Consider the following 26,341-nt stretch of genomic DNA (forward strand, 5'->3'; position numbering starts at 1 on the left):
AATTTATAAACATTGAAATGTCTCTCCCATGTGAAATGATACAAACTGACTTTTTAAAATTAAACTATAGTCTATCAGTCATAATGATAGTACAGAGCCTTAATTATGTCCCAAATATGATTAATAAGAATGGATGACAAAGAGACAGGTAAATCTCTGTGAGTTCGAGGCCAGCCTGGGCTACAGAGTGAGTTCTAGGAAAGGTGCCAAAGCTACACAGAGAAACCCTGTCTCAAAAACAACAACAACAACAACAACAACAAAACAAAACAAAACAAAACCAAAACCAAAAAACCAACCAACAAACTGAAAGAACGAATGACAAAATGTGAGCACCTTCAATGTGCACGTAATAAATCCACACAACTGAACAATTTGGTCACTGGTCAGAACATGGTCCAAAATATGGACTTCCGTGCTTGTGAAAAAACTTCAAGAACACAAGACAAGAATCTTGTGACCTCAGTTTCTCCAAAAACAAGGAACTGTTCTAGGACTGTAGCTTCATGCTCCCTCCAGGTGCAGTGGGGTAGGAGTGAGTTTACTTCAGCTGTTGTTAATTCATATGCCTCTAATGAAAAATACGTTTTCCCCATATGTGGCTTGTTCTTGTGGTTGTGCACAGCTTGAACTCATGAGCACTTTACTCATATGACCTTCCTTAACCCTCAGGGTACACTGTCTGATGTTCTGAATAAAGTTAGCTATTGCATGAGACTTTAGTCGGCTTCAGTTCTGGGCTCCATTCTCCCAGATTCCACTGCCTTTACAGCAATAAATAGGTGACTGTTAAGAAATTGAAGCACACACACACACACACACACACACACAAACAAAAAAAAAAAAAAAAAAAAAAAAGAAAGAAAGAAAGAAAAGAACTTTAAGCACACAGTGGAATAATACCTAACCATTACAGTGTTTACAAAATTGTAGTAACACGAGGAAATGATCACGATATAATCTCTTTTTTTTTCTCTAAAGTTTCCATCTCTGGGTTTATGTACTTTATAATTTAAAAGGTTATTACAATTAAAATTCTGCCCTAACGGAGCCTTCAAGAAAGAAAATAATTGATTTGGGTTTTAATAAGAGGATGGTCCAAACTTGTGAAGCATAAGTCCCTAAGTGTAGGAGGAAGTTGTGGGGCAGGGGCCACAGGCTTTTAGCAAGGAGGGCTGGATTCAGACAGATAAAAAAATGTCAGGCATATAGTAAATATTCAGAGTTTTACTGCCCAGATGAGAAAGAAGTTTTGCAATGGGGTAGATCAATGCGCGCACACGTGTGTGTGTGTGTGTGTGTGTGTGTGTGTGTGTGTGTGTCGCCACCCACTGTTTCTCTTGCCAGTCATTAGGGGTCAGCTGGAATTAGACACTTGAGTTTTATGACTGTCTCACTAATCCTTCATGCGTTTCGCATCCAACTGTGCCAAACCAGCCACGCTACACACAATTGCACACATAATTAATTACACATGGAAGGGATGGCTGACTTGTTCTCCACTCTTCCAAGAAATCCATTCAAACATACAGCAATTTCTTTCATTAAAAGGGTCATTTTGAAAGCCAGGCATGGTGGAACTCCAGTACTCTGGAGACTGAGGCAGGAGGAGTGGCATAAACTTGAGGTATGCCTGGACTAGATAGAATCAGACCAGCCAGGACTGCACAGCAAAGTTTTGTCTCCAAGGGGGAAATGAAAAGAAGGGGCTGAAGGTTTCAGTAACATGTTTGTTTTGCAAGCTCAAGGATCTGACTTTGAATCCCAGAACTTATACTAAAAATATAGGGAGATTCTTGATAGACGATAGCTTTACAACTCTAACACACACACACACACACACACACACACACACACACACACACTCCCATTTTGAAAAGACAAGATAAACAAACAGTATGAATACATGCCTATCCAGAGCCCACCCAGAATACAATGAGCAAAAAGCACTTTCTGTATGTGTAACACCGTAGAGATGACTTTCCCTCAGATGTGCTTTTGTAGACATAGAATTTATTTATTTACTTATTCACTGGGGGGAAGGAAACAACCTAAGCTCATAGTATTTATACCTTACACATTTATTAATCTTTTTATTAGATTTATTTATTTATTTATTTATTATTTATTTATTTATTATTATGTACACAGTATTCTGCCTTCATGTGTCCCTGCAGGCCAGAAGAGGGCACCAGATCTCATTACAGATGGTTGTGAGCCACCATGTGGTTGCTGGGAATTGAACTCAGGACCTCTGGAAGAACAGCCAGTGCTCTTAACCTCTGAGCCATCTCTCCAGCCCATTTATTAATCTTTATTGTGTTTGTAATGAGAGATAAGGGGAACACTGTGGATCCATGTAAAATATAGTAACTTCTTTAAAGCTGTCATACCTCTCACAGCTCACAGGAGTCTCAATGTGGTAGCTCCCTGGAAGGCAGTGTCGCCACCCATACAGTCCCTTGCTGGCCATCGCTGTTCCCAGGGACATCCCTTCTGCCTTGAGTTCATCCTCACTCACTGGCTTAAGACAAGCTGAGCCCTGTCCCTTTGGAGGGTGGCTTTTTGCCAAAGCTGTTTATACTCTTGCCAAGGGATTCCCTTCTGTTGAAAACCTTGTCCAGAAAATAGTCCCCTTCATCTTCTGCTGCGACAGAAATTAAAAAAAAAAAAAAAAAAAAAAAGGAAAAGGAAAGAGGAAGAAAGGGCTTGTGTCTCTACTGAAGATAATTTTCTTATAATAAATTCCCCTCAAAGCCAATTTATTTAAAGTTCTAGACATTAGGGACTGAAGCATTAGAGTCAATGCACAATTTATTAATTTCAGCGTTGAGGACTGAACTTAGGTTGTCACTCATGCTAGACGCTCTACCACTGGGCTACATCCTCAGCCATCAAAACACACACACACACACACACACACACACACACACACACACACACACACTTTTCTTTTAAAAGTGACTCAAGAATTCTTACATGAATTTACTTGAGAAAATAGCAAGTTTGTCACAATGTACAGAGGGGATGTTTATCATAGCTTATCATAGCAATGTTTAGATCACTGAAGAGCTATAAATAGCAAACACTTCAACAACAGAAAACCATTCTATAAACTGCTGTGCCCTTAAAATAGAACCCTGTGTCATCTTTGAGATAATGCTCTTGCTGCCGGTTTGTGGAGGGCAAATCAAGTCCCTACGATCTGAATTTGAATTGCTCATGTTTTAATTATGTGTCAGGATCTTACTAAAGCTACTTAACTTTGGGTATATCTTTAACTTCTGTGTCTCAGTTTTCTATCTATGGGCTAAATATTATTACATTATTTTTATTTATTTAATATGAAATGAAATTTAAGAAAATTATTAAATCCTACTGGATAGGTCAAGAACCTAATGTTGAGTGGCTGCTCTTCCCATTACCCCTAGAAGAATAAATTTCATCTATAAAGTAACTAGGTGTCTGAAAACATTAAGGTTCAGTATTTCATAAGCCTTTGGAGACAAATGGTTCACGGAGTAAAAACAGGATTGAAAAATATAAACTGGGCCTGGGGAGATGCCTCAGGGAGTCAAGTACCAGCCACATGAGTGTGAGGCCCTGAATTCAGATTCTGCAAGCTACAGTCTCTATATTTGGGGCACAGTAGACACCCTGCCACCACTATCTGCCCCCCCCCAACATGGTTGTTAACCAGACTCATTAATGTAATGCCATCATGCAGGAGACCTATTTGCAAGATGCCCACTGAATTTGTTGGGAGAGGCGTGAGCAAAGTTCTCTGCTGCAGGTTTCTCAACATCAGAAAACAACCATAGTTATATAAGAGGAAACATTTAGGGTTGTAGCCAGCTCTACTAGATGTCAGGCACTTAAGCGGCCATACAGCAATCTACGGTGTGAAAAGAGGAACACAGCATTTCTTAGAGATAGGAAAACTTAACCCCTTCTCTGCTGAGAAGACCATGGTGTGGTGGTTTTAAGACAACTACTCAGAGGCTAAGGAGATGGCTCAGTGGTTAAAACTTGGGTCCCTGCCAGCCACATGGCAGCTCTCAACCATATGAAATTCCAGGTTCAGGGCTCTAACACCCTCTCCTAGCTCTAAGTATTGCACTCGTGTGGTGCATATACATCCGTGCAGGCAAAAGATGCATTCATGTAAAATAAAAATAAATAAATCTTAAAAGAAAAACTGCCTCTCCAGTGAGATTAGAAGCCTTCTTGCTTTAAATTTTCATGCCTTCTTGCTTTAAATTTCCATTAACCATTATTTCATTCATGCACGGCTCACTACTGTAAAATCTGATTAAGGTTTTCCACTGGAGACTGGCAACAGTCATGCTGACATCAACTTCTTAGGGGTTTCATCCAATTTGAGGGGAAAGAGGGTAATTAAACAGAGGCTGACATCTTTGTTTACACAGAAGTTTCCAGGCAAAAAGTCACACACTATGTTAACCCCAATGTGTGAATGTGTAAGGGCAAAAGAGTCACTCGAACGAACTTCTCAGAGGAGCGTCTAACTTTAAAAAGTACAGTGAGATCATTCAACTCCACGATAAAACACGGCCAGAGATGAAGCTCTACTTCCCTCACCTCTGTCCAGGTGATGATGCTTTCATGCTGGTAAAGTGACCTGGCCAGAGATTTCCCGAACGCAGGAACAAATGCATCAAACCACCACTCAGCACACGTAACACGCGCAATAAGACGTTCCTTTGGATCTACCAAGTGCCTTCTTCAAATGGTGGACACAGGCTTCCTGCCAGTTTATCTCTCTGCTTATCAAGACTGGCTGACCCGACATGTAGAGGAAAGAAGCGGGCATCAGAATTTGGAGTCTGTCAAATGTTTCAGGAAAATTCCATTTTCCTGCAAGTTGCCAATGTGTATCCTTACATATGGCCAGGGATTGGTCTTTTCTCTGGAGTTCCAGACTTTGGCCTCTGTTTGATCATGGACTGCATTTCTGTAACTACCCAATACTCAGTTTCTGCGTCTTTTACTTTCTGTCTTGTCCTCTAACAGGTAAACTTCAACCAACCTGGGCATACTGGTTCCCTGGCTCAATATGCATTGTCTTTATCTTAGTTTCTCCTAATGTCTTAGAGGAAAAGCTCCATTCTCTAGCTCAGAGAGACATGGCTCTAACATCTTGCTGTGGCCAGCAGGACCAACTTCAGTTGCCTGGCAGAGGGTCAGCAGCAGGACTCAAAGATAGATTCTGAAAGAAGCGGGAAAGCGCTCTGTGGCTCGAGAATTTCAGAGACGTCACTGTAAGGGGCAATGTATGGTAGGAGGTAACAGGGGAGGGGAGGAGCCTCCACCTTGTCTTACTGAACACAGTTCCTATACCCAGAAGCTACCAGGCCTGGCACCCAGGACAATGACTTCCTAGGAAGAGCACTGGCAAGTCCCCAGAAGCAGCTGCCTGACTCCAGTGCCAATGCTCTGACTGGAGGTGACTCATCAGAACTTTATGCTCTACCTCCACACAAGTCTCCCTCGTGTGCTTCCATATCCTCATGATCTCTCCCCTCCACCACATCCAGCTGTATGCCAGTTAACCACCCAGGGCATCTATATGCTCCAAGGAATCTCCAGATACCAAGGCAAGTTCCAGGAAGTCAGTGAAGGCCTAGGGTGAATCGGTACACCCAAAACTGTTGCGAAGGGAACTGAATCCTGATCTTGCATTGTTCAGTGATATCAATTTCTAATGGCATCATCTCTCTTGAGTGAGTAGGTAAAAGTCTGGTACAATCATAAGACAATTCTCAGATCCTGAGATTGCTCAGGAAGTTAAAGACACACCACACTATCACCTTCACAACCATTTAATTGCAGTAATTAGGTTACAGAAAAAGGACAGATTTATAGAGGATTAGAGCATCTAACGATGAGGGCTTCATTACTCTCCTGGTTACCTTAGTTAAGCTAAGCCTCAGGGAGGATGTCACAGAGACCAAATGTCAGCAGGACCATGAGCTTGAGGGCAGCCTGGGTTATGAGGTGAGACCCTGTCCTCAAAACCCAAATGAAATGAAGATTTCAAGTCTGATCAGGGCCTCTGTCCGTAACACCCACAGTACTCTACTCTTAGGCCACTAATGTTCTATCATCAGTATATGCCCCGGCAGAGCTGGTACTTACCATCCATTTAATAGATAGCACTTCTTGTGTATATGCACATACATGCCCATGATTGTGTGCGTGCATGTGGAAGGCAGAGGCCAACCTCACCTATGGTCCCATAAGTGTCCCACTTTGTTTTCTAAAATAGTCTCTCGCTGGCCTGTAGTTCACCAAGTAGGCAAAGCTGGCTGGCCAGCAAACCCCAGGGATCTGCCTGTCTCCCCCTCCTCAGCATTGGAATTACAAGCATACATCACCATGCCTGGCTTGCATTGACTTATTCACTCACTTACCTACTTATTTATTTATAAAGCATGAGTTTTGGGAATCGAACTCAGGTCTTCATGCTTGGATGGTAAGCATTTCACCACTTGAACTACCTCCCCAGCCCTCACATGTAGTACTTCTGGGTATGTTTTCATCATATAAGCCCTAGTGATGGGCACTTCTGATTCATCAAAGTGAATTCTGTCCATTTGTTTGGGGTGAGGTGTTCATGACAATAAACAAAGCTGGGAGCTCTTACATTATCACATAGGCTTGTGCACACACGTATAGCGATGAGAGGAACAGACATTCTAGGTCTGTATCAGTCTGGATAACTAACCTCTGTTGACCTTGTTAAGCTGTAATACAGTTTCTTGAAGCAATTCCAGAAATCATGGCGGCGGCGGCAACATCACCAATAAGAATGTTAGCGGCAAGCCTTAAAAGCTGGAAGGACCCTATGAATCCAGTCTCCTGTGTTGCCCCAAATTTACTTCTCTTCGTGTTTGTTTTCTAGCAACATTGGCAACAACAAAATAACCAAACACCTCATGTATGCAACAGGCCATTTCTTTTCAAGTGGACTTCCCGAATTGCATAATTTGTTTTTATTAATTTTCTTTTAGTAAGATCAGAGGAGATGATCTTATAGACCTCAATTAATAAAAGTAATAGGGGCTAGAGAGCTGATTCAGCGGTATAAGAGCACCCATTCCTCCTGTGGAAAACCTGGGTTTATTTCTTAGCACCCACATGGCAGCATACAACTGCCTTTACTCCAGTTTCAGAGGATCTGAGCCTACTTCCGACCGCTGAGGGCATCAGGCACACATGTGGTCCACAGACATGCAGGCAAAACACTCACACATAAAATAATAAATAAATCTTTAAAATATTTTTTTTAGAAACCTGTGCATATATCAAGACAGTATCTTAGACAAATAGGGAAAAAAACTACTTTGTAACAATTCAGTGGATTCACTTAGCAGGTAGAGATTTAGGTATACTTCCAAATCTCTTAAATTTTCTGAGCAACTGTGTAAGATAATCTGTGGGAGAATAGTTATAAACTATTTCTAGAGGGTTCGTTTGCTCAATATTTTTTCCATATATATACACAAGTGTTTCTTGGGTGGACACAAGCTCTCGAGGGAAAGGCTGAAGAGGGGGTTTGTACTAATGCTCGACTGACTTCCTGAGCCATGCCTGGATCTACTGCCAGTTTAGAGTCATCACGAGGCAGAATAGGGTAAAAGTGAGGTTCTTGAATCAGACTGACCTTGCTCTACTACATGATAACTGAGCTCCCAGGAATGCTTCTCAGTCCTCCATACACTTCAGCATCACCCAGTAATGTTGCCAATTTCAAGAGTTTCATTAAGGACAGTGAATTTAAGAATGTCTGGCCTGGCTAGGTGTGGTGGTGCATGCAGGAGGCAGAGGCAGGCGGATCTCTGTGAGTTTGAGGCCAGCCTGGTCTACAGAGTGAGCTCCAGGACAGCCAGGGCTGTGTAGACACCCTATCTCAGAAAAACAAAAGCAAATGAACAAAAAAAAAAAGGATGTCTGGCCTATAAGGTTGGGGAGATGGCGTAGTTGGTAAAATACTTGCCATGCAAACATGAGGATCTGGGTTTGGATCTCTAGCACCCACATAAAATGTGGGGCTCAGCAGCACATGCCTACAATTCCAGTATTGGAGAGGCAGAGACAGGAGGGTCCCTGGAGCTCAGTGGCCTGCCAGTCTAGTCAAATCAGTGAGCTCCAGGGGCAGTGTGTGACCTTGTCTCAAAACAATAAGGTAGATAGGGGCTGGAGAAGTGATGGGTCACTGAGGACTCAGGGTAAGTTCCCAGCATCCATATGTCTGCAACACCAGTTTGGGGGAAAGAGCGAGAAGTATGGGGGATGAGGAGGGGGAAGGGAGAGGGAAGGAGCAAGCACCTGGCCCATAGTCAATAAATGTTACTGTAATAGGAAATATGTCTATAATTACTTCAGGATTATTTAAAAAAAAAAAGGAAAAAGGAAAGAGAGGAGGAAATAGGGAAGAAAGTGTCTTTTAAATTATATTATTATTAATCCAATAGAAGAAAAGCACAAAGAATGGAAGGAAGGGAAACAGTGATAGGTAAAGTTTCCACAAGCCCACATCTTTCTATAATTATTAAAGATAAACCCTCAGAAATGATGAGCATTATGAAGCTTACAAGTGCCTGCACTTCACAATTGCAGACACTGACACCCACAAAGCCATTGTTGACAAAGAATGACAATTTATGGCATTATGAAACTGTCCAGTCGCAAACACACTCTGGACAAGACAAAGCCCCCAACTTTCCATTATCCCTGAGGGTCTAGGAGGCTGCAAAGGTGTAAGGGTAAGTGGTCCAGATGAGAAGGATACTGCATGATTCACTGCTGTGTGGAGGAAAGTATTTTAGAATATCTTCTTTTAATGTTATAAAACATTAACTAAAACATCTACCAAGTTTGGTTTTTATAGACAAAATGCAATCTATTTGTCAATAAGTATATAGGTATATTAGCAGCACATAATTAAAGCTTTTAAAGAAACACTTGGATCAAACACTTGGAGAAAGCTAACTCGGAGCAGCAGGCATGCGTGGTTCACATACTTGGCATGGGTTCACACACACAGACACACAGACACACAGACACACACAGACACACAGACACACACACACACACACACACACACCCTCCTCCCATCCTTTTGTAAGGAATGGCCATTATAATCAGAAAAATGGTCTTAGCTGTCAGTCCAAAAGGAAAAATAGTCATCGCAAATAAGATCTATTATTCCCTTAAACGTGCCCTCATTTATTTGGGCACTAAATCAATCACAGGCCTCCATTCCCTGGTGACAATGCCAACACCCTGTTAAGGCTTTCTCTGATGTGTGGAATCTAATGAAGCTGGTGGCTCTGCCATTCCCTTCTTTGCTTCCTATAAAGTTTGAAAGCTAGCCTTCTGGTTCTGTGGAAACTATAAAAGTGACCTGAATAAATAACTGCTATAGTTGCTGCCAGGGTCATGGGCTATATAACCTCATAGGACAGGTTTTTTTTTTTGTTGTTGTTGTTTGTTTTGTTTGTTTGTTAGTTTTTTTCCCTTGGCTGGTGCTTTATTGCAAGTGTGTTTTGAGTTAAATGTTTAAATCTCATGTTCAACAAACAGCTTTTTACTGTTGTTTTCTAGTAAAGTCCTACAGTTCCTGCAAGGTCCAGAGCAAGACCACATAACATAACTTAATAATTAATGAGCAAGGCAGATGTGTGTGTTGGGGGCGATCCTTTGCATGCTCTGCACCCTTCCCCTACTCCTTTGGATCACAGCTTCATAACTGTTCATTAGGGAACTTTTCTCCTTCTAGATAAGTTAAGAATGAGTGCTCTATCTGCACATACAATTTTATGCCAGGACAGGGCATCAGATCCCACTACAGATGGTTGTGAGCCACCATGTGGTTGCTGGGAACTGAACTCAGGCCCTCTGGAAGAGCAGCCAGTGCTCTTAACCGCTGAGCCATCTCTCCAGCCCCCAGATAAGTCTTTACTGACAAGTTTCTTGACTATATCTGGGGGACACCAAAAAGGGCCAGGATTCTTCCCATCTCTACCCATGCTCTGGGTCCATCCTGTCCCCCACTGACTATGAGTATGGTGCTGTAATGTACCCCCACTAAGTATTAAATTACGTACTACAAGTAGAAATTGAAATGCTTGTCCATTTGGGTCTTACTTTTTTCCAGCACTTGAGACCCTGATACCATTGTGTGAGTGACCTTCCAAGGGCATGGGTCATCATGTGGAAGAGAACTGATACTGTGCTTGGCCAGTCAACTGATGACAGACTCCATGAGCAAGTATGTCCCCAGGGAGACCCAGGGATGGAACCATTCACAATTGGCTGGGCCCTCTCTCATCTATTAAGAAATGCCTCATGGCTGGATCTTATGGTGCTATTTTTCTCAATTAAGTTTTCCCTCTTTGATATAACCCTAGTTTGTGAGTCAAGTTGGCATAAGGCCAGCCAGCAAACTAGAAAATAAACGATCAGCATCACTACTGTAGTGTGCTATATTCAAGCTGTCTATTTCACACACAAACATTCATAAGCACACGTGTAGGTGTTACTATGCAAATTCGGGTTTAGAGCCTGCTTTCCAGCCATGGTGGCAACATCCATTACCCCATTATTTAGGAAAAAAGAGGCAGCAGTTTAAGGCCAGCTTTAGCTACAGGTCAAGTTCAGGGCCAGCCTGGGCTCCATGAGAGCCTGTCTCAAAAATCAAAATGAAATAAACATTGGGTGAGAATTTTCAGGGGACAACATTCAAAAGCAAGCAGTGCAAAGACAGGAAAAGAAGCAGCTGTTGGCAGAGCCTGATTAGGCTGTTAACAGACACATCAGGTACACCGGACGAGGATGGAGGGTGGACCACTAAAATATCCATTCTGGTATGTATATATGAAGGATTTGGCCACCTCCATGGGCTCACACATGAAAAGTAATAAAGTATGATACTAGACAGAGGATGAGTGATATTGCTGGATTGGTTTAATGAAGTGAATCTGATTCCAGTTGACATTTAGAGACAGGGGCTAGAGTACACCGTGATGAGGTAATGTGATCAGGCTGCTATTTTCAAATCTAAAGCTTCTTGCCCGGCTGTGACACACTGGGACATGTTGACAAACAGATTGCCTTGTACTCTTTAAAACAGTAACCTTGTGCCCTATACTTCGGGCATTTCCTAGGGATCAGCTTGAATCTCCTTTGCAGCTAAACACATAGCAGAGCAGTATGTGGGTACCTGTCACCTCATATTTGCATATATAACAGAAGAAATCAAGCTAATCCTCACTAAACATGTGCTGCTGCTACTACTACTACTACATATGCCAGGTATTCTGTCCCGTGAGGAACCCAAATGGTTTTATTTAATCCTGAGACATCCACCTACCTACCCAGGGTAGGCCCTACTGTAACCATATTTTAGGGATGGGGACAGGAAGGCATAGAGTTTCAGTGACCATCAAGAGTCACACAAGCAGAGAAGCTATAATCTGAACCAAGGAAGTGCATTCACCTGGAGCGTCTGGTCAGAGGACCCGCCTATACACATCATTGAGGCTACTGCAACTTAGTGTCACTTGCCAATCCCAAGCAACTTCATTGTTTTCTCTTTTGGGGGGCCTAAGGGGGATGAGACAGGCTCTCATCTAGCCCAGGGTGGCCTTAAGCTCCTTTGGTAGGTGAGGCTATGAACTCTTGATTTTCCTGTCTCTACATACTGAGTGCTGGGATTACAGGTATGTGCCACCGCATCTGGTACCTTTCTTGATTTCTGAGTCTCAGTCTCTTCCTTTTAAAGATAATAACTTACCTTACACACTGCAAAATGGATGTGAGGCCCAAGTAGGATGCATGGATACATTTGAGTGCCATTTTAAAAATTTCACTCAGGTGCTTAAAAAAAAAAAAAAAAAAGATTTATTTATTTTATGTGCATTGGTGTTTTGCCAGCGTGCATGTCTGTGTGAAGGTGCCAGATCCTCTGGAACTAGAGCTACAGACAGTTGTGAGCTGCCATGTGGGTGCTGGGAACTGAACCTGGGGCCTCTAGAAGAGCAGCCATTGCTCTTTAACACTGAGCCATCTCTCTAGCCCCAGGTGTTTTTTGTTTGTTTGTTTGTTGTTTAATTAAAGATTTATTTGATGTGTAGTATAGTGTTTTGGTTGCATGTGTGTATGGTTGCTGCATACATGCCTGGTACTCACAGGGGCCAGAATAGGATATCTGATCCCCTGGAACCAGAGTTAAGGGCAATTGTAAGCAGCAGGCAGTGCTCTTAACCACTGAGCCATCTCCCAGTGTCCCCTGGCGACAAGGTCTTATTATGCAGGCTATATTTAAACTGAAGAGTCTCCTGCCTTAGTCTTCTAAGTGCTGGGAGAACAGGTGTGCATCCTGACAGGAAGTTGGATGGTCTTTCAGTTTAAAAATGTTTCTAAGCCGAGTAGTGGTAGTACACGCTTTTAATCCCAGCACTCAAGAGGCAGAGGCAGGTGGATCTCTGTGAATTCAAGGCTAGCCTGGTCTACAGAGTGAGTTCCAGGACAGCCAGGGCTACACAGAGAATTCTTGTCTCTAAAAACAAAAAACAAACAAAAAAAGGTTCTAAGCTTAGTAATCAATAAAAGATGATAAAAAGTGATGTTCATTGCTATGTATATTAAATATTGAAACCATCTCAATATATGCAGAAAGTGATCCATCTATCCAGGAACCTGTCACTAGAAAGGAAAAAGTAATAATGTTTATTTGGACAAGACTGTGACTTAGTATGGGCCCACGGTAGGGACGCTAGAGCCATGAACAAGACCCACGGAAACTTCTAGCAAGCAAGAGACACATCCCTTTGGGGAAGAAGAAATGAACAATAGAGGATTTGTGGTTCTCTAGAGAATGACTTCCTACTCTACAAAAACAAAGCATGCAGCTGGAATTGAGAGCTCAACTCCTGTCCCCATTCCTCATACCACCGAAGGCCAGTGTGAGAGGGGTGTCCACTTTGGACCACAGAAGTCTCAACTGCATCAGATAGCTTAAACTGCCAGACTCTGAGAGGCGGCCTTTAGACAGTCACCACTGGGAAAGCCACTCTTTGTTAGAGGCTTAACCCTGCAGGCATAGTTAAGTCTTGGCCTATGCCTTGGTCACACTATACACTGGCATGCTCTGCCATGCACTTCATTTCCCACCCTGGCTAGTGAGCTGCCAGGGAGAAGTTAGAGAAGAGCCCTTGTACTTCACTATTATTTGAGTATCTAGAGAGAAGCCACTCATACCTCTCCATTATGGGAGTATCTAGAGAGAAGCCTGTCATAACTTCTCCGTTATGAGAGTATCACCCAGGAAACTAACAGTGACTTGCTAGCTTTGAGACTCCCTGCTCACTTGAACACGGCTTGAGCCATAACCTACGGCACGACCCTGTGAACCCAGCAGAGGCTGTCTTAGTCTGAGTGGTTTATGAGAAAGTTAGCAGAATAGGACCTGAGAGAGAGAGAGAGAGAGAGAGAGAGAGAGAGAGAGAGAGAGAGAGCAGCAGATGCCTCCTTAAGTACCCATTCAGAAGCGTTTACCTATGAGCTGCTGGTTTTGTGCCCAGCTCACAGCAATACTCACCTTAACTAGCATGGGATGCCCATCTGCAAATGTTGGCAAAGGATGCCTGCCAGCAACAGGCATTAAGTCATTCGGATAGAGCCAGCCTAGTGAGGTAGGCCCCAAATAGCACAGCTTTCTCAATACAGGAGGGCCCTTTCTGCAGAGACTAGAAGGCTTGGGTGCACCTAAGATTTTAATATAGATAGCAGCGTAGGTGTGGTGCCCGTGATGGTATAGCAGGCACTAAAGCGTTTCTGCAGTATGAGCTCAGAATCTTTATGCAAGGCTCATCTGGCTCTTTATTGACATCCCAGTTAAACTAGAACCAGGAAAGGAAGAACATGCCCACGATGCCAAAGACCACAGTGCCAACCTTTGCCAACCACACAGTGTTGCATATGTATAACTGATAAACTGATGGCAGATAGGTGTTGACATGATTGGATCAGCAGAGCAAACACCTCACACAGCTCTGTGAGGTCCATGAGAATGGGGGCTGGTACTGTGCCATCAACAGGCTGTGGGTGGGGAGAGTAGGTGCCACTTACCAAACCCCAGGCCCTCACTTATAAAACAATGCCTTGTAGCCATGTGGTAACAGCTAGAGATAATGTAAACCAGTGCCTGGCAAGTGCCTTGCATAGTATGGACATCTAAGAAATAGCTCTTTCTGGAATTATAATTAACGTAATGTACAGCCAGTAATGGCTGTGAGTGGTGGGAACAAGATGTAGGCTATGAATGGATGGCTTCCGTTGGAGAGATATTGAGCCCAATGGCTTTTAGCTTTGTTTATGTGGTATACCAGTCTGAGAGGAGATAATAACTGGGATGAGAATGTGAAACGTTATGTACCGAGTAGAGGATGAGCAGAGAAAAAGAAGAAAAGGAAACCTGCAGCTCCCAGAAGAAACACAAGCTACTTTATTACCAGACTATAAACATTTTGAAGGTAAAGGCTCCCGCATTTCATTTTATCTTTCCCACTGTTTTTGTTCATTATTAAACTCTCTGTTAGAATCTAAGATATTGCTAGATCAGGCTCTGGGCTCACTTGCAGGTGTGTCTGTGAGTAAACACAGGAAAAGGAAGCCAGCAGCGTGGTGCGGGGACAAGCCATCGTACCGACAAGCAGAAGCGCCCTTTGCCCTGATCATTGCAGTCACTGCACTACCAAACAAACACACCGTGACAGGTCCATTCACAGTGACACAAGGTCATTCCATGAACAAAGCAAAGCCCCAGGAGAGGCTTCAAATCTCAACACAGGAAGAATCTGTCCCAATTTGTCACTGTCCCCAGTGAGCTGAAGAGGTAACATAAAACACTATACGGCTCTGACTTAATTCATCCTCAAGGACAAGGAAAGGTTTCATTGTCTATAGATGAAGAAAAAATTAGCTTAGGCAACTTGTCTTTGAGTAAGAAAGTTTCCAATCAGTTTCGGAATCATCCTTTTCATCAAGCTGAAGCAGAACACACAGAGAGAAAGGTACACATAGATATTCATTCACAACAGTACATGTCTGGGGACATTCATTCATGTCCCCAGAATCTCCATGAGAAACATGAGCCTTGTACTTCCTTTCAGCCAGTCCCCTGAAGGGTGAACACTAACCTACTTCTATAACCACTCCATGAGTTTTATTCAGGGCAGTTTAATCTGTAGTAATCACTCCTTGTGTTGAATTTCTCTCTCTCTCTCTCTCTCTCTCTCTCTCTCTCTCTCTGAGACAAGGTTTCTCTGTGTAGCCTTGGCTATCCTGGAACTCACTCTGTAGACCAGCCTGGCCTTGAACTCAAAAAGATCTGCCTGCCTCTGCCTCACCAGTGCTGGGATTAAAGGCCTATGTCACCACAGTCCTGCTGTATTTTTCTATTTTTTAAAGATTAGCTTACTCATTCATTCGTGTGTGTGTGTGTGTGTGTGTGTGTGTGTGTGTGTGTGTGTGTGCGCGCGTGCGTGCGCGCGCAAAGAGTTTCTGTGCACCACGGGAGTGTAGGTGTCCTTGGAGGTCAGGGGGCATTTTAATCCTCTGGAGCTGGAGTCAAAGGTGGTTGTGAGCCTCCAAGCTTGGGTGCTGGGAACCAAACTCAAGTCCTCTGCAAGAACAGCAAATGCTCTTAACTTCTGAACTATTTCTCCAGCTCCAAGTTCATATTTTCCTTATCAATATGATTAATATGGAGTGCCCAGTGCTTTCTTATGTGCCAGGCAACTGTTTGATATTTGACTCGTCTCTACTGATGATGATTTTAACCTCACCTCAAGACCAGGCTTCTGTACAGGTTCAAACACTGGAGCCCAGAAATGTCCATTCTGGAATATGGGCAAATACACAGACGTATCTTAGAAATTAGATCCAAGTTTTAACACAAAATTCATTTCTATTTCATATGCACTTTATACATAAAGTCCCAATGCAATTTTATATATTTTTAAATAACTCGAACATGTGTCTACTTCTAGTGTGATATCTGGAAAACCTTTGGATTTTAGACTTTTAGAACCTTCTAAATAGGAATGCCCAGGCAAGTCACTACACGATTATGTATTGTATTCGACTTACTTCTTACTACACTGTTTTAAGTACTATGTGTGGACTATGTTACTGAATCCCCCTAAGCAGCCTTGGCTAGAGCCTGCAGGCAGTTCTTCTAAGCATTCACCACCCTGGAGACTGAACAACATGCTTCTTTGGTTTCCTGAAGAGCTCCTTCCCAGGAAAAGATCTCCGCAGTGACTTACAGTACACAGTGGCCACAAGTCAGTCTTTCTAAGAAGTCTCTTCCAAATGAATCATCAATAAGACCCAGGAAACACTTAACCATAAAGAAAAACAATCAATAAATTAGATCATATTTGAATTAAAAGTGTCTGTTAATTAAAAGCCATCCTATTAAGAAGGTGAAAAGCAAACCAGTGTGTAGGAAGAAACGTTGCCAAAGGGTATATCTGACAAACAACTCACTTACAGAACGTAAATAAACTTCTGTGAATAAGCAGGAACATAGCAAACAACAAACAAAAGCCTTGTAAAGATAGTGTCATGGGCCAACAAGATGGCTCACCGGGAAAAGGTGCTTGTCGTGTAAGCCTGGTGACCCGAGTTCAATTCCCAAGTCCCACCTGACGGAATAAGGAGAGAACCATCTCCACAGAACTGTCCTCTGACCTCCACATGCAGGTTATGGCATGCTGTGATGCAGTCAGACACTCTCACAATAGTAATGAATATTACTTTAAAGAGGTACTTCATAAAAGAGAGTAGCCAAATCACCAATCAAACATGCAACAGGGTGCGACGTAACCCTCACTAGTTATCAGTGAAAGCCAAATAAATCTGCCGTACAACATGCTGCAGAGGCACCACCACAGCCAACGTGAAAATGGCCGCCACGTCAAATGTTAGCAAAGATACAGACCGACAGAGCACTTAGACGCTGTGGATGGAAGTATAATTTGATGCAGTGGCTTTGCATACTGGGTGCCAGACCAGTCCCATTTAGCATACTCAAATAATACATCCAAATACATTGTGTGTACTGAAATATGTATGAGAACATACACTGAGGGACCAGCTGTAATCGCCCAAATATGGAAGCTATCAAATATCCACAAACAAGCCAACGGATAAACTGTTATCTTCATGCACTTGAATACAATACAGAAGTGTTCATATATCACATGCAGCAATGTGAATGAATCTCCTGAGCATAAAGACTAGTATGCTGTCGGCTTTTGCTTATGGAAAGTTCAAAATCATGCAAGGTACCCTACGATGTTCACAGTCACAAGAGTGATTATGAGAAGGGGCCGTTGGCGGAAGGAATGGGACAGTGTGAAGTCTTCTTGAGTGCTGCCTGTGTTTTGGCTTTGGATCCATTAATGTCTTCACAAAATGCATTAAGCTTTTTTAATAAACTGTTTGCAAAACGAAAAGGGAAAACTGGGCCTGGTGCTGTAGGTCCATCATCCCAGTACTTGGGAGGTGAAGGCAGGAAGATCTCTGTAAATTTGAGACTAGCCAGGGCTATGTGGTAAATGCCAGGCCTACCTGAGCTAAATGGTGAGGATGCATCTAAGGAAACAGAAGTGGGAAAAAGGGAGGGAGACAGGGGCATGATGAGAAAGGGCAAACTGGCAGTATCTGGGTTTGAATAATCCTGACTAACTGGGTTGTTTGTTAAGGGGTGATAGCACAGCTTTTCACTATATGAATGGAAAGTTCACCTTCAAGGAACTCAGTCCTTGTCCACCCATGATTACAGCAGGATGACTTTAAAGAACAGGCAGGCTTCTGAGATGCCCAGGAGAAACAATAGCATGCTCCTGTCACTAGCCTTTAGGGCAGAGAAGACAGGGAAAACCCAGCTAACACTGGGTATCAAGACAGTACAACAGAACACTCACCCTCTAACAAGTAGCAGCAAAGACATCCCAGTAGCTGTGCCCAAGTAGCGTAGTTATTATCTTTTCAGCTGTTGGCTATCATAACAAACACTGATTTATTGAAATGGAAGGGCAAACAGTAATTAGGTAGTTTAAAGGAGCCTTGCTAAGTAAGCATCAGTTAGCAGGCATGGGGGAAGCACACACCTAAGAAAGGTGTTTGGGGACGCATGGGGGCGGGAGCACTCTCTCCAATCCTCTAGGGCCAACACTACCATGAGACTGACAAACAGCACTAATGCATCTGAGCTAGTGAACCACACAAACACTGACAGGGCAAACTAGGATACGAGGCATGCCTCCATGGCACCTCTCTGGAAGGGCTTTCAGAACGCCGATGTTGTCTTCAGCCTGCCCAAGTGGTGGCAAAGCTTCATCCCTTGGCATTGACTGAATGTAGTATTTCAAAAACAGTCAGAATTAAAGCTGATGAGTAAGCTTCTGTTTTTAAAGGGGCACCACAGCACAGTATAGAAATATGGATCTGACTGTCTTTTAGTTGGTGTCTGACAGGGAAGCTTAGCTTCAATTTCCTAACGCATCACAAGGGATTAATATTGTATGGCATGGGTGCGGTTGATAAATAGGATAACATATCTAGAGCTATTATGTCTTTTATTTTATTATTGCAAGGAAGAAGAATGGCTTTTGCCTGTTGAATATAAATTGGTTTGGAAAAGATTTCCCTAACAGAATTTTATGAGTTTCAACTATTATTATGGTCATTAGTCACCGTCAAGACTTACATTTTCTCTGGATTTGTGCAATACAGCTCAGACTCGGAATTATTTTTAGTACCTTGAGCCAACCAGGCATAACCACAGCAACCATGTGCTAACAGTAGGGAGCTCAGCCATAGGGATTCTGCTGGCTGTCTAACAGCTTCTGAACCTAGCATCTTGTGGGCTGTAGAGGGAGCCAGAAAAAAAAAGGGCAGTTTTTCAGACCAGTTCAAAAACAAAAGAATGAATGGAGGAAACAGACATTCTCAAGGAATACATGTGCCCAGAAGACACGGTTCTATGCAGAGATGTGGAGGGGTTGTTAGTGAGAATAGGGACAGGCGCCTTTCTTTCGCTAGTAAGCTTTAGGGGGCCGTGTCTTCGAAACCCGAGACAGCTGGCTGCTGTGCAGTGCTGGCCAGGTAGAACTGGCTGACCTAATAGGAAAACCAATGGTACGATCTCTCCCTGGCATTTGCCTGCCCTGCTTTTATGGGACTAGAAATAGATTGTCCCATACCCCGCAGATCAAGTAACTTTGAGTCTCAGTATCTTCAGCAAAAGAAATCATATTGACTTCCCAGTACCATGAAAATTAAATGAGATCTCAGAAGAAATATTCATCATGCTGTCTGGCACATATTGCTGCTTGACTGAGATGTTGTTACACAAAGAAGAAAATACCAAATATTGGGTCTAAATTATAGTTGAGAAACATTTAGTCTAGTCTGGAACATTCTTAATTTGCTGAATTCCTTTGATCAAATACTATAATTTGAAGGATGGTGTTTCTTCAAATGTTTCCTTATGCCTTCTTCTTATTTATTTTTAAATCTTTTTGTGTGTGGGTGTCTGACCTGCATGTATGTCTGTGTACTGTGTGCATATTGGTGCCCATGGAGGCAGGAATGTGTTGGATCCCCTGGAACTGGAATTGTAGTCAGTTGTGAGCCACCATGTGGTTGCTGGAACTTGAACCCAGGTCCTCTAGGAGAGTAGTTCATGCTCTTAATTCCTGAGCCATCTCTCTAGCCCTTCACTTTCTCTTTAAAACCCATACAAACTTTGGAACTTGATTTAGTTAAGAGAATTTTTTAAGTAGTTTAGTAGATTATCTAGGGTCTGTGCTCTGGTAAGGTAAGGGATGAAGTCCTACCATATAGTAGTGTTACAAGGCCAATCTCTGGATCATAAAGGAGTTCAGGCGTTGCACCACTGTAACCATGGCTGTGTATGCAGGAGCATGAAGTCTGTGGGAATCTCTCAGTGGGAAAAAACAGGAACTATTAATTTTCTCATTCCTGTCTTTTTGGAAAACAGACTGATGGGTTTCCCCATGGAGAGTCAAAGATAAGTGCCGAAGACTGGGAGAGACTCAGCCAGAGGTGGTGTCACCTGAGAATCCTCCCCACAGGTCATCTTCCTTACATTTCAAAACAGTGGCTCTCTAATTGTTTTATGACCTGTTAATGATGGGGACATAATAGGCCAAGAGATTGTACCTATGGGTCCCTAAAGTCCTGCCCTTTGGTTACAGAATTCATTTAATACCCTAAACCTTCAACTCTACCTTTTAAAATAAGGGGAGATGGTTCAAATGATCTTGTATTAATGACAGGATGAATTCATGTCCATATTTCCATTCCCATACTCACTCTTCTTTTTTTATTATGAAATGCAACCTGACTTCTTCTTCTTCTTCTTCTTCTTCTTCTTCTTCTTCTTCTTCTTCTTCTTCTTCTTCTTCTTCTTCTCCTCCTCCTCCTCCTCCTCCTCCTCCTCCTCCTCCTCCTCCTCCTTCTCCTTCTTTTTGTTTTTGAGACAGGGTTTCTCTGGGTAGTTTTGGTACCTGTCCTAGATCTCGTTCTGTAGACCAGGCTGGCCTCAAACTCACAGAGATCTGCCTGCCTCTGCCTCCCAAATGCTGGGATTAAAGGCGTGAGCCACCACCGGCCAGTGCAACTTTTATCAGGAAGCATTTTTACCAATTCACAGCTCTGATGAGGCACAAATGATGAACAAATGATAATAAAACAGAAGTTCATGTTAGCATGTATATACAGTGCTCTCCTCGGGTCACTACAAAGACAGTGGCCTCATCATCATCATCACACTAGCCAGCTTGTCACTTTTTGTCTCTTTCGCCATCTGTGCCAACAACAGACGCAGTATCCATGGACCCTCACGCTGGATCCTTTAATTCTAACCTGTGAGCAGCTAAGACTCTGTGAAGCTGCAGATAGATAGGCCAGCATCAGCACCTTCTACCAACTTCTTGTGGTCCACACAGGAGGGGTGGCAACATCAGCCATGGCCGGCAAGTTTGAGTTACACAAAGCTGGGAAGTCTCGTGGACCTCCAGGAGTTATGCAAAAGTTAATCATAGTTAACATCCATCATGGACTTACTGTATGCCGAGCCCTCGGGTCACGTGCTTTATATAAGCACCATATTAATGCTCCATCGGTGCTCAGAAAACTAGTGATGGAGAAGGTTCCTGACCACCTGCAATGGGCTGTCAACTCTTTCACGGCATAGGTGACAGGAAAGCTCTGGCTTCCTTTTTCCCCTGTGTCCTCTTTTCCAGGTCCTGTGGTTCACATCCCTTTCTCACAAGCCTGAAAGTCCTTTGAGGTCAGATGCCTGGGAAAGTTTGATCCCGGGTCTGCTCTTTGGCTTTTTTTAAAAAAAAGCATTTCCTCTAAGTGCCGAGTGGTTGTGTGACTGCCTATCTGCTTCCAGCATGAAGTCCTCTGGCAACACTGGTCTGCCTTCCTCCTTCATCTGGGATAGGCATTTATGTGGCAGGTTTGGGATAGGATCTGAGCTAAGGAGCAAACACATGAGGACTTGAAGAAGGGAAATTAGTCTGGAACCTATATTCACTTCCTGGAAGATAGAGTACAATTCATATTCCTTTTTGCACCTCATATAATAAAAGGCCATCATGTGGTTGAGCTGGGGGAGGGGCAGAGTGGGAGAGCAATGAGAGAGATATCTTGATAGAGGGAAACATTATGGGGTAAGGGAGAAACCTGGTACTAGGGAAATTTCCAGGAACCCACAAGGATGACCCCAGATTAGACTACTAGCAATAGTGCTGAGGATACCTGAACTGGTGAATACCCTAACTGTCATCATAGAACCTTCATCCAGTAACCCACAACCAGGCACCAGGTGGAGCCCTGGGAACCCAGTTGAAGAGAGGGAAGAGGGACTACATGAGCAAGTGGGTGGGGGGGGGGAGGTCAAGAACATGATGGGGAAATCTTCAGAGACAACTGAACCAAGCTCATAGGAACTCATGAACTTTAGACCAACAGTGGTGGAACCTGCATGGGATCGGACTAGACCCTCTGCATATGGGAGACAGTTGTGTAGCCGGGTCTGTTTGAGGGCAGTGTGATCACGATCTATCCCTGGTGCATGAGGTGGCTTTCTGGATCCCATTACCTCTGGTGGGACATCTTGCTCACCCTTGATGCAGGGGGGAGGGGCTTGGTCCTGCCTCAACTGAATGTACCAGGGTTTGCTGTCCCCCCATTTTGGAGGAGAGGATGAGGGATGGGCCTGAGGGGATGGATGGAGTGGGGTGGAGGGGAGGGGTGAGAGGGGTATCTGTGGTTGGTATGTAAAGTGAATAAAAATTTTTTTAAAATAAAATAAAAGGCCATCATGGATGCTCAAACTGTATAGCATAATGCAAGAGAGACGATACAGGAGGAAGAATATGGGGTTTAGGTTTCCAAAATCCCCAGTCCTGCCTGGCCACCTCTACTCTGCTCAACTCTCCTCCTACCGTGCTCCAATCCAACCTGGGTACCAAGAAATGTCAAAGATGAAGAGATGTTTCCATTTGCAAATGGCCCAAAGAGAAAAGGCTGTCCTGTCTCTCAGAAATATCTATTAAAAAAAATTAACCGCTGGGCATAGAGGCGCACACCTTTAATCCCAGCACTCCAGAGGCAGAGGCAGGCAGATCTCTGAGTTCAAGGCCAGTCTGGTCTATGGAGTAAGTTCCGGGACAGCCAGGGTCACACAGAGAAACCCTATCTTGAAAAGTCAAAGAACAGACAAACAAACAAATTAACACAATGGTCTGGTTATTGTGAGGGAAAAAAGTTGTTAGATATTTGCTTCTCCCAACTACTCTATGAGAAAGATATCGTTATGAGTTCAAGGTAAGATAAATACAATGAGGAGCAGAGCAGTTAAATGACATAGGGGCTAGGTGTATAGTAGAAGACCTGAATTTGCTTTATTACAGGTTTTCCTGGGTAAGTCCACAAACAGGCAGATTGCTAGGAAAGCCAGCGAGTGTTTATAGCAGACCTTCTCTGGAACTAGCCGAGGGACATCAGCTAGGAAAGCACCATGACCTCCCGTACTACTTGGTGTGATTTTGTAAAGGAAGGAGCAGCCAGCCATACTGCTCGGGAAGAGATATGTGCCTCATGACTTGGCTGCTTGTCAACTCAATTATTTCCTGGTCTCCGGCCAGCATGACACACCACACTGCCTCTACCCAAGTAAATAAGCTATGTGCATTGTGTGTAGCATCTGTGCAGCAGTTAGGTATAAAGGCCACCAGGCACACCTTGAATTCTTGGCTGAAATTCCTTCCTGTCTATAAGGAAGAGAGATTATGTTTGATTGAATCATTCTCTTCCTGAAGTGGCTCAGGGAAGACCAGAACCTGGCCAGGATTGAATCTGTTTAGAGTGGGTGGGACCAAGCTTAAAGGTTAGGCAGGCTAAGGACATTTCTGTGCCAGCAGGTGCTGGTAAAAAGGACACCAGCAACATCGATTCAGACAACTGACTCTGTCCTTAGACCTCTGAACCACAAGAGAAACAACCAGTTTTACCCACCCTAACTCTTACCAGGCTTGTTCTTAAGATAAATGGAGGATACCAGGCTTTATGAGCCTAGAGATTTCAGCCTTTTGACTGAAACCTAATTTGCTTAGGCAGACTCCCTCCGAAATGGAAGACTGACTGAGACCAAAGGAGTTGCATCTTCTCAAGTGATCAACTCCCTCCAAGCTTCCTCTTCCCAGGTGATAACAGTCCATCACACCTCAAACCTGAGGAATTCTCACCCTTCCTTCCCGGCACCTAGACAAACCTTGGGGCTAAGAATCAAAATGGTCCCTTGGGTTCTTGTTGTCTTTTGGGGGGGGCAGAACTAGCTTTGATTTCATGGATCATTTGGTTTGTATTTACCATAACTGCACTAAGTTACAGAAACCTGCCAATTCTCTTGAAAACAGAAATAACCTTTCTGGTTGTTTCTATTTTTTGGTTTGCTTGTTTTGTTTTAAATATAATCATCCTTTGGTAGCAAACTCAGCACTTCTCTTAAGAATTCTGGCTGGGCGGTGGTGGTGCACGCCTTTAATCCCAGCACTTGGAAGGCAGAGCCAGGTGGATCTCTGTGAGTTCGAGGCCAGCCTGGGATAGAGTGAGATCCAGGACAGGCTCCAAAACTACACGGAGAAACCCTGTCTCGAAAAACAAAACAAACAAACAAACAAACAAACAAACAAACAAAAAAGAATTCTGTTTAGTTAAAAAAGAAGGACCCTACTGGCATATAATCACCAAGGTTCAGCCCATGTTTCTCCACCTCCCTCCCTCCCTCCCTATCTTTCTCTTCTACCTTTTCCATTCTGATATGCTTGTGTGATCATCCAAGACCTCTCTTCATTTCACAGATTCTGCCCCAAAAGGAGGTCAAAGAAAATGAAAACCTACCTAACAACCAGATCAGTGATAAGAATTCAGGCTTTAGGTCTGAGGTAAGGGTGGGGGCGGGGTGGTAAAAGACAGAGAAAGCAAATCGAAAGACTCTTGAGGGCTGTGGCAGATAAGACTCATAAGGACTCTGTAAAGCCTGGTACACACAGCGATTCACCTCTCTTCACTGAGTGACTCTACGAGGACAGACACCAGTGAGCAAGTCAGATGGGTGCGCTCCCTGTGACCCCAGTCATACGGAATTAAAAAAAAAATCATTGAAAAATGTTATCCTAGAACTCACTCTGTAGACCAGGCTGAACTCGGACTTGGAGAGCTACCTGCCTCTGCCTTCCAAGTGCTGGGGTTAAAGGCTGTACATCACCACTGCCCGGCCTAGAAATCACTTTCAAGTCTCTCATTATCCACATGGTGTGATTATGTTAACCCCCCACATCAACAGCCAAGGTCATTACTGATTAGGATAAGCCATGGGTTTGCGGCCCGGGGCATGGTACCCTTATAATTACATGGTCTGTGGATGCTAGTTCAAAGGACACCAGGGAATTGAAGGCTGCAATGATGAGTGCTGGGTCATCATTAGGTCAGATGAAGAATTTGGACTATGTTGAATGGTAGGTACATTGTGGTTTAAGTATAAAAAACAACTCAGTTGAAATTTTTGGTGGTGAGGACTTCTGGGAATTAAACCCACGGCCTTGCTCATGCTATGCAAGTGATCTATCACTAAGCTCCTCCCTTACCCTAAAAGTGCATTTTTAATAATAAAATCCAGTTGTTGTTGTTTTTTTTTTTTTTTTGAAGAAAGACTCAATATGCTGTTTAATCACCATGCATTTGTAAACCAGATCCAGAGAATGAACCAGGCAGATTTCTCTGTGTGCATGTCTGCTAGCAAAGTGAAAACTGAGTTGTGGAGGTAATAATAGTACTGTGTAATAAGATCAATTAATTCAAAATTATTGTTAAATTCCATACTTTGCTGCCCTTCCAGAAGACCTGGATTCAATTCAATATCTAAACTACAGTCCAAGGGAATCTGATGCCCACTTTCTGGCTTCCACGGGCACCAGGCACACATGTGGTACATAGACATACGTAAAGGCAAATCACAAATACACATAACATTTTTTTTTTTTTTTAGATTAGGATGCACTAATTTTATTCATTATCCCAGAAGGAAGTAGAATTAGCTCCAAACTCTGATTATTCCCACACCTGAGATTTCCTTACCTCAATAGAGGCCCTAAGCTGCAGCCCAGAGTAATCGGCTGGGCATTTCTGTTTGTGAAACCTGTCCTGAAGTCAGTCCCACTCACCAACTTTCCTTCCCAATGTTCCTATCACAACACTCCCCATCCAGGATAAAAGAACCCCTCCATTTCTCACTCCTGTTTAGCTCTGGGCAGTAAACAACACAGGCAGTATATTAGTCAGAGGCCTGATAACTGCGCAGGAGCAACCCACATCCTGGCCCACTCCGACATCTCCAAACTCAACAGTAATTCAGGAGCCTCTCTATCTCTGAACGGTAGCAAACAGAATAAAAGAAAGTTCCAAACGCGGCCATGAGATGTCCCTGAAAAGAATCGCTTCATTAAAAATGGAGGAAAAGGTTCTACTGACTACATGACTCCTTCACTACCTCACACCTCTTTGAGGGACAAAAGACTGGAAATGCCTCTCCAATCAAAATACGATTTCTCTTTGCCTGCCCATGATTCTTAGCTCTAGACTTGCATTAACGGCTTTGCTTCTTCCGAGAGTTGCTTCATTGAAACGTCACAGAAAGCAGCTG

General features: G+C 43.3%; 1 protein-coding gene across 2 annotated transcripts in view; it reads right to left on the minus strand.

Moving 5' to 3' along the window:
• Ston2 (stonin 2) overlaps positions 1–26,341 on the minus strand; it is a 148,151-nt gene that overhangs the window by 12,123 nt on the left and 109,687 nt on the right. The gene's annotated exons all lie outside the window — the stretch shown is intronic.

This window comes from Onychomys torridus, chromosome 14, assembly GCF_903995425.1.
Source record: "Onychomys torridus chromosome 14, mOncTor1.1, whole genome shotgun sequence".
In the NCBI taxonomy this organism is placed as follows: Eukaryota; Metazoa; Chordata; class Mammalia; order Rodentia; family Cricetidae; genus Onychomys; species Onychomys torridus.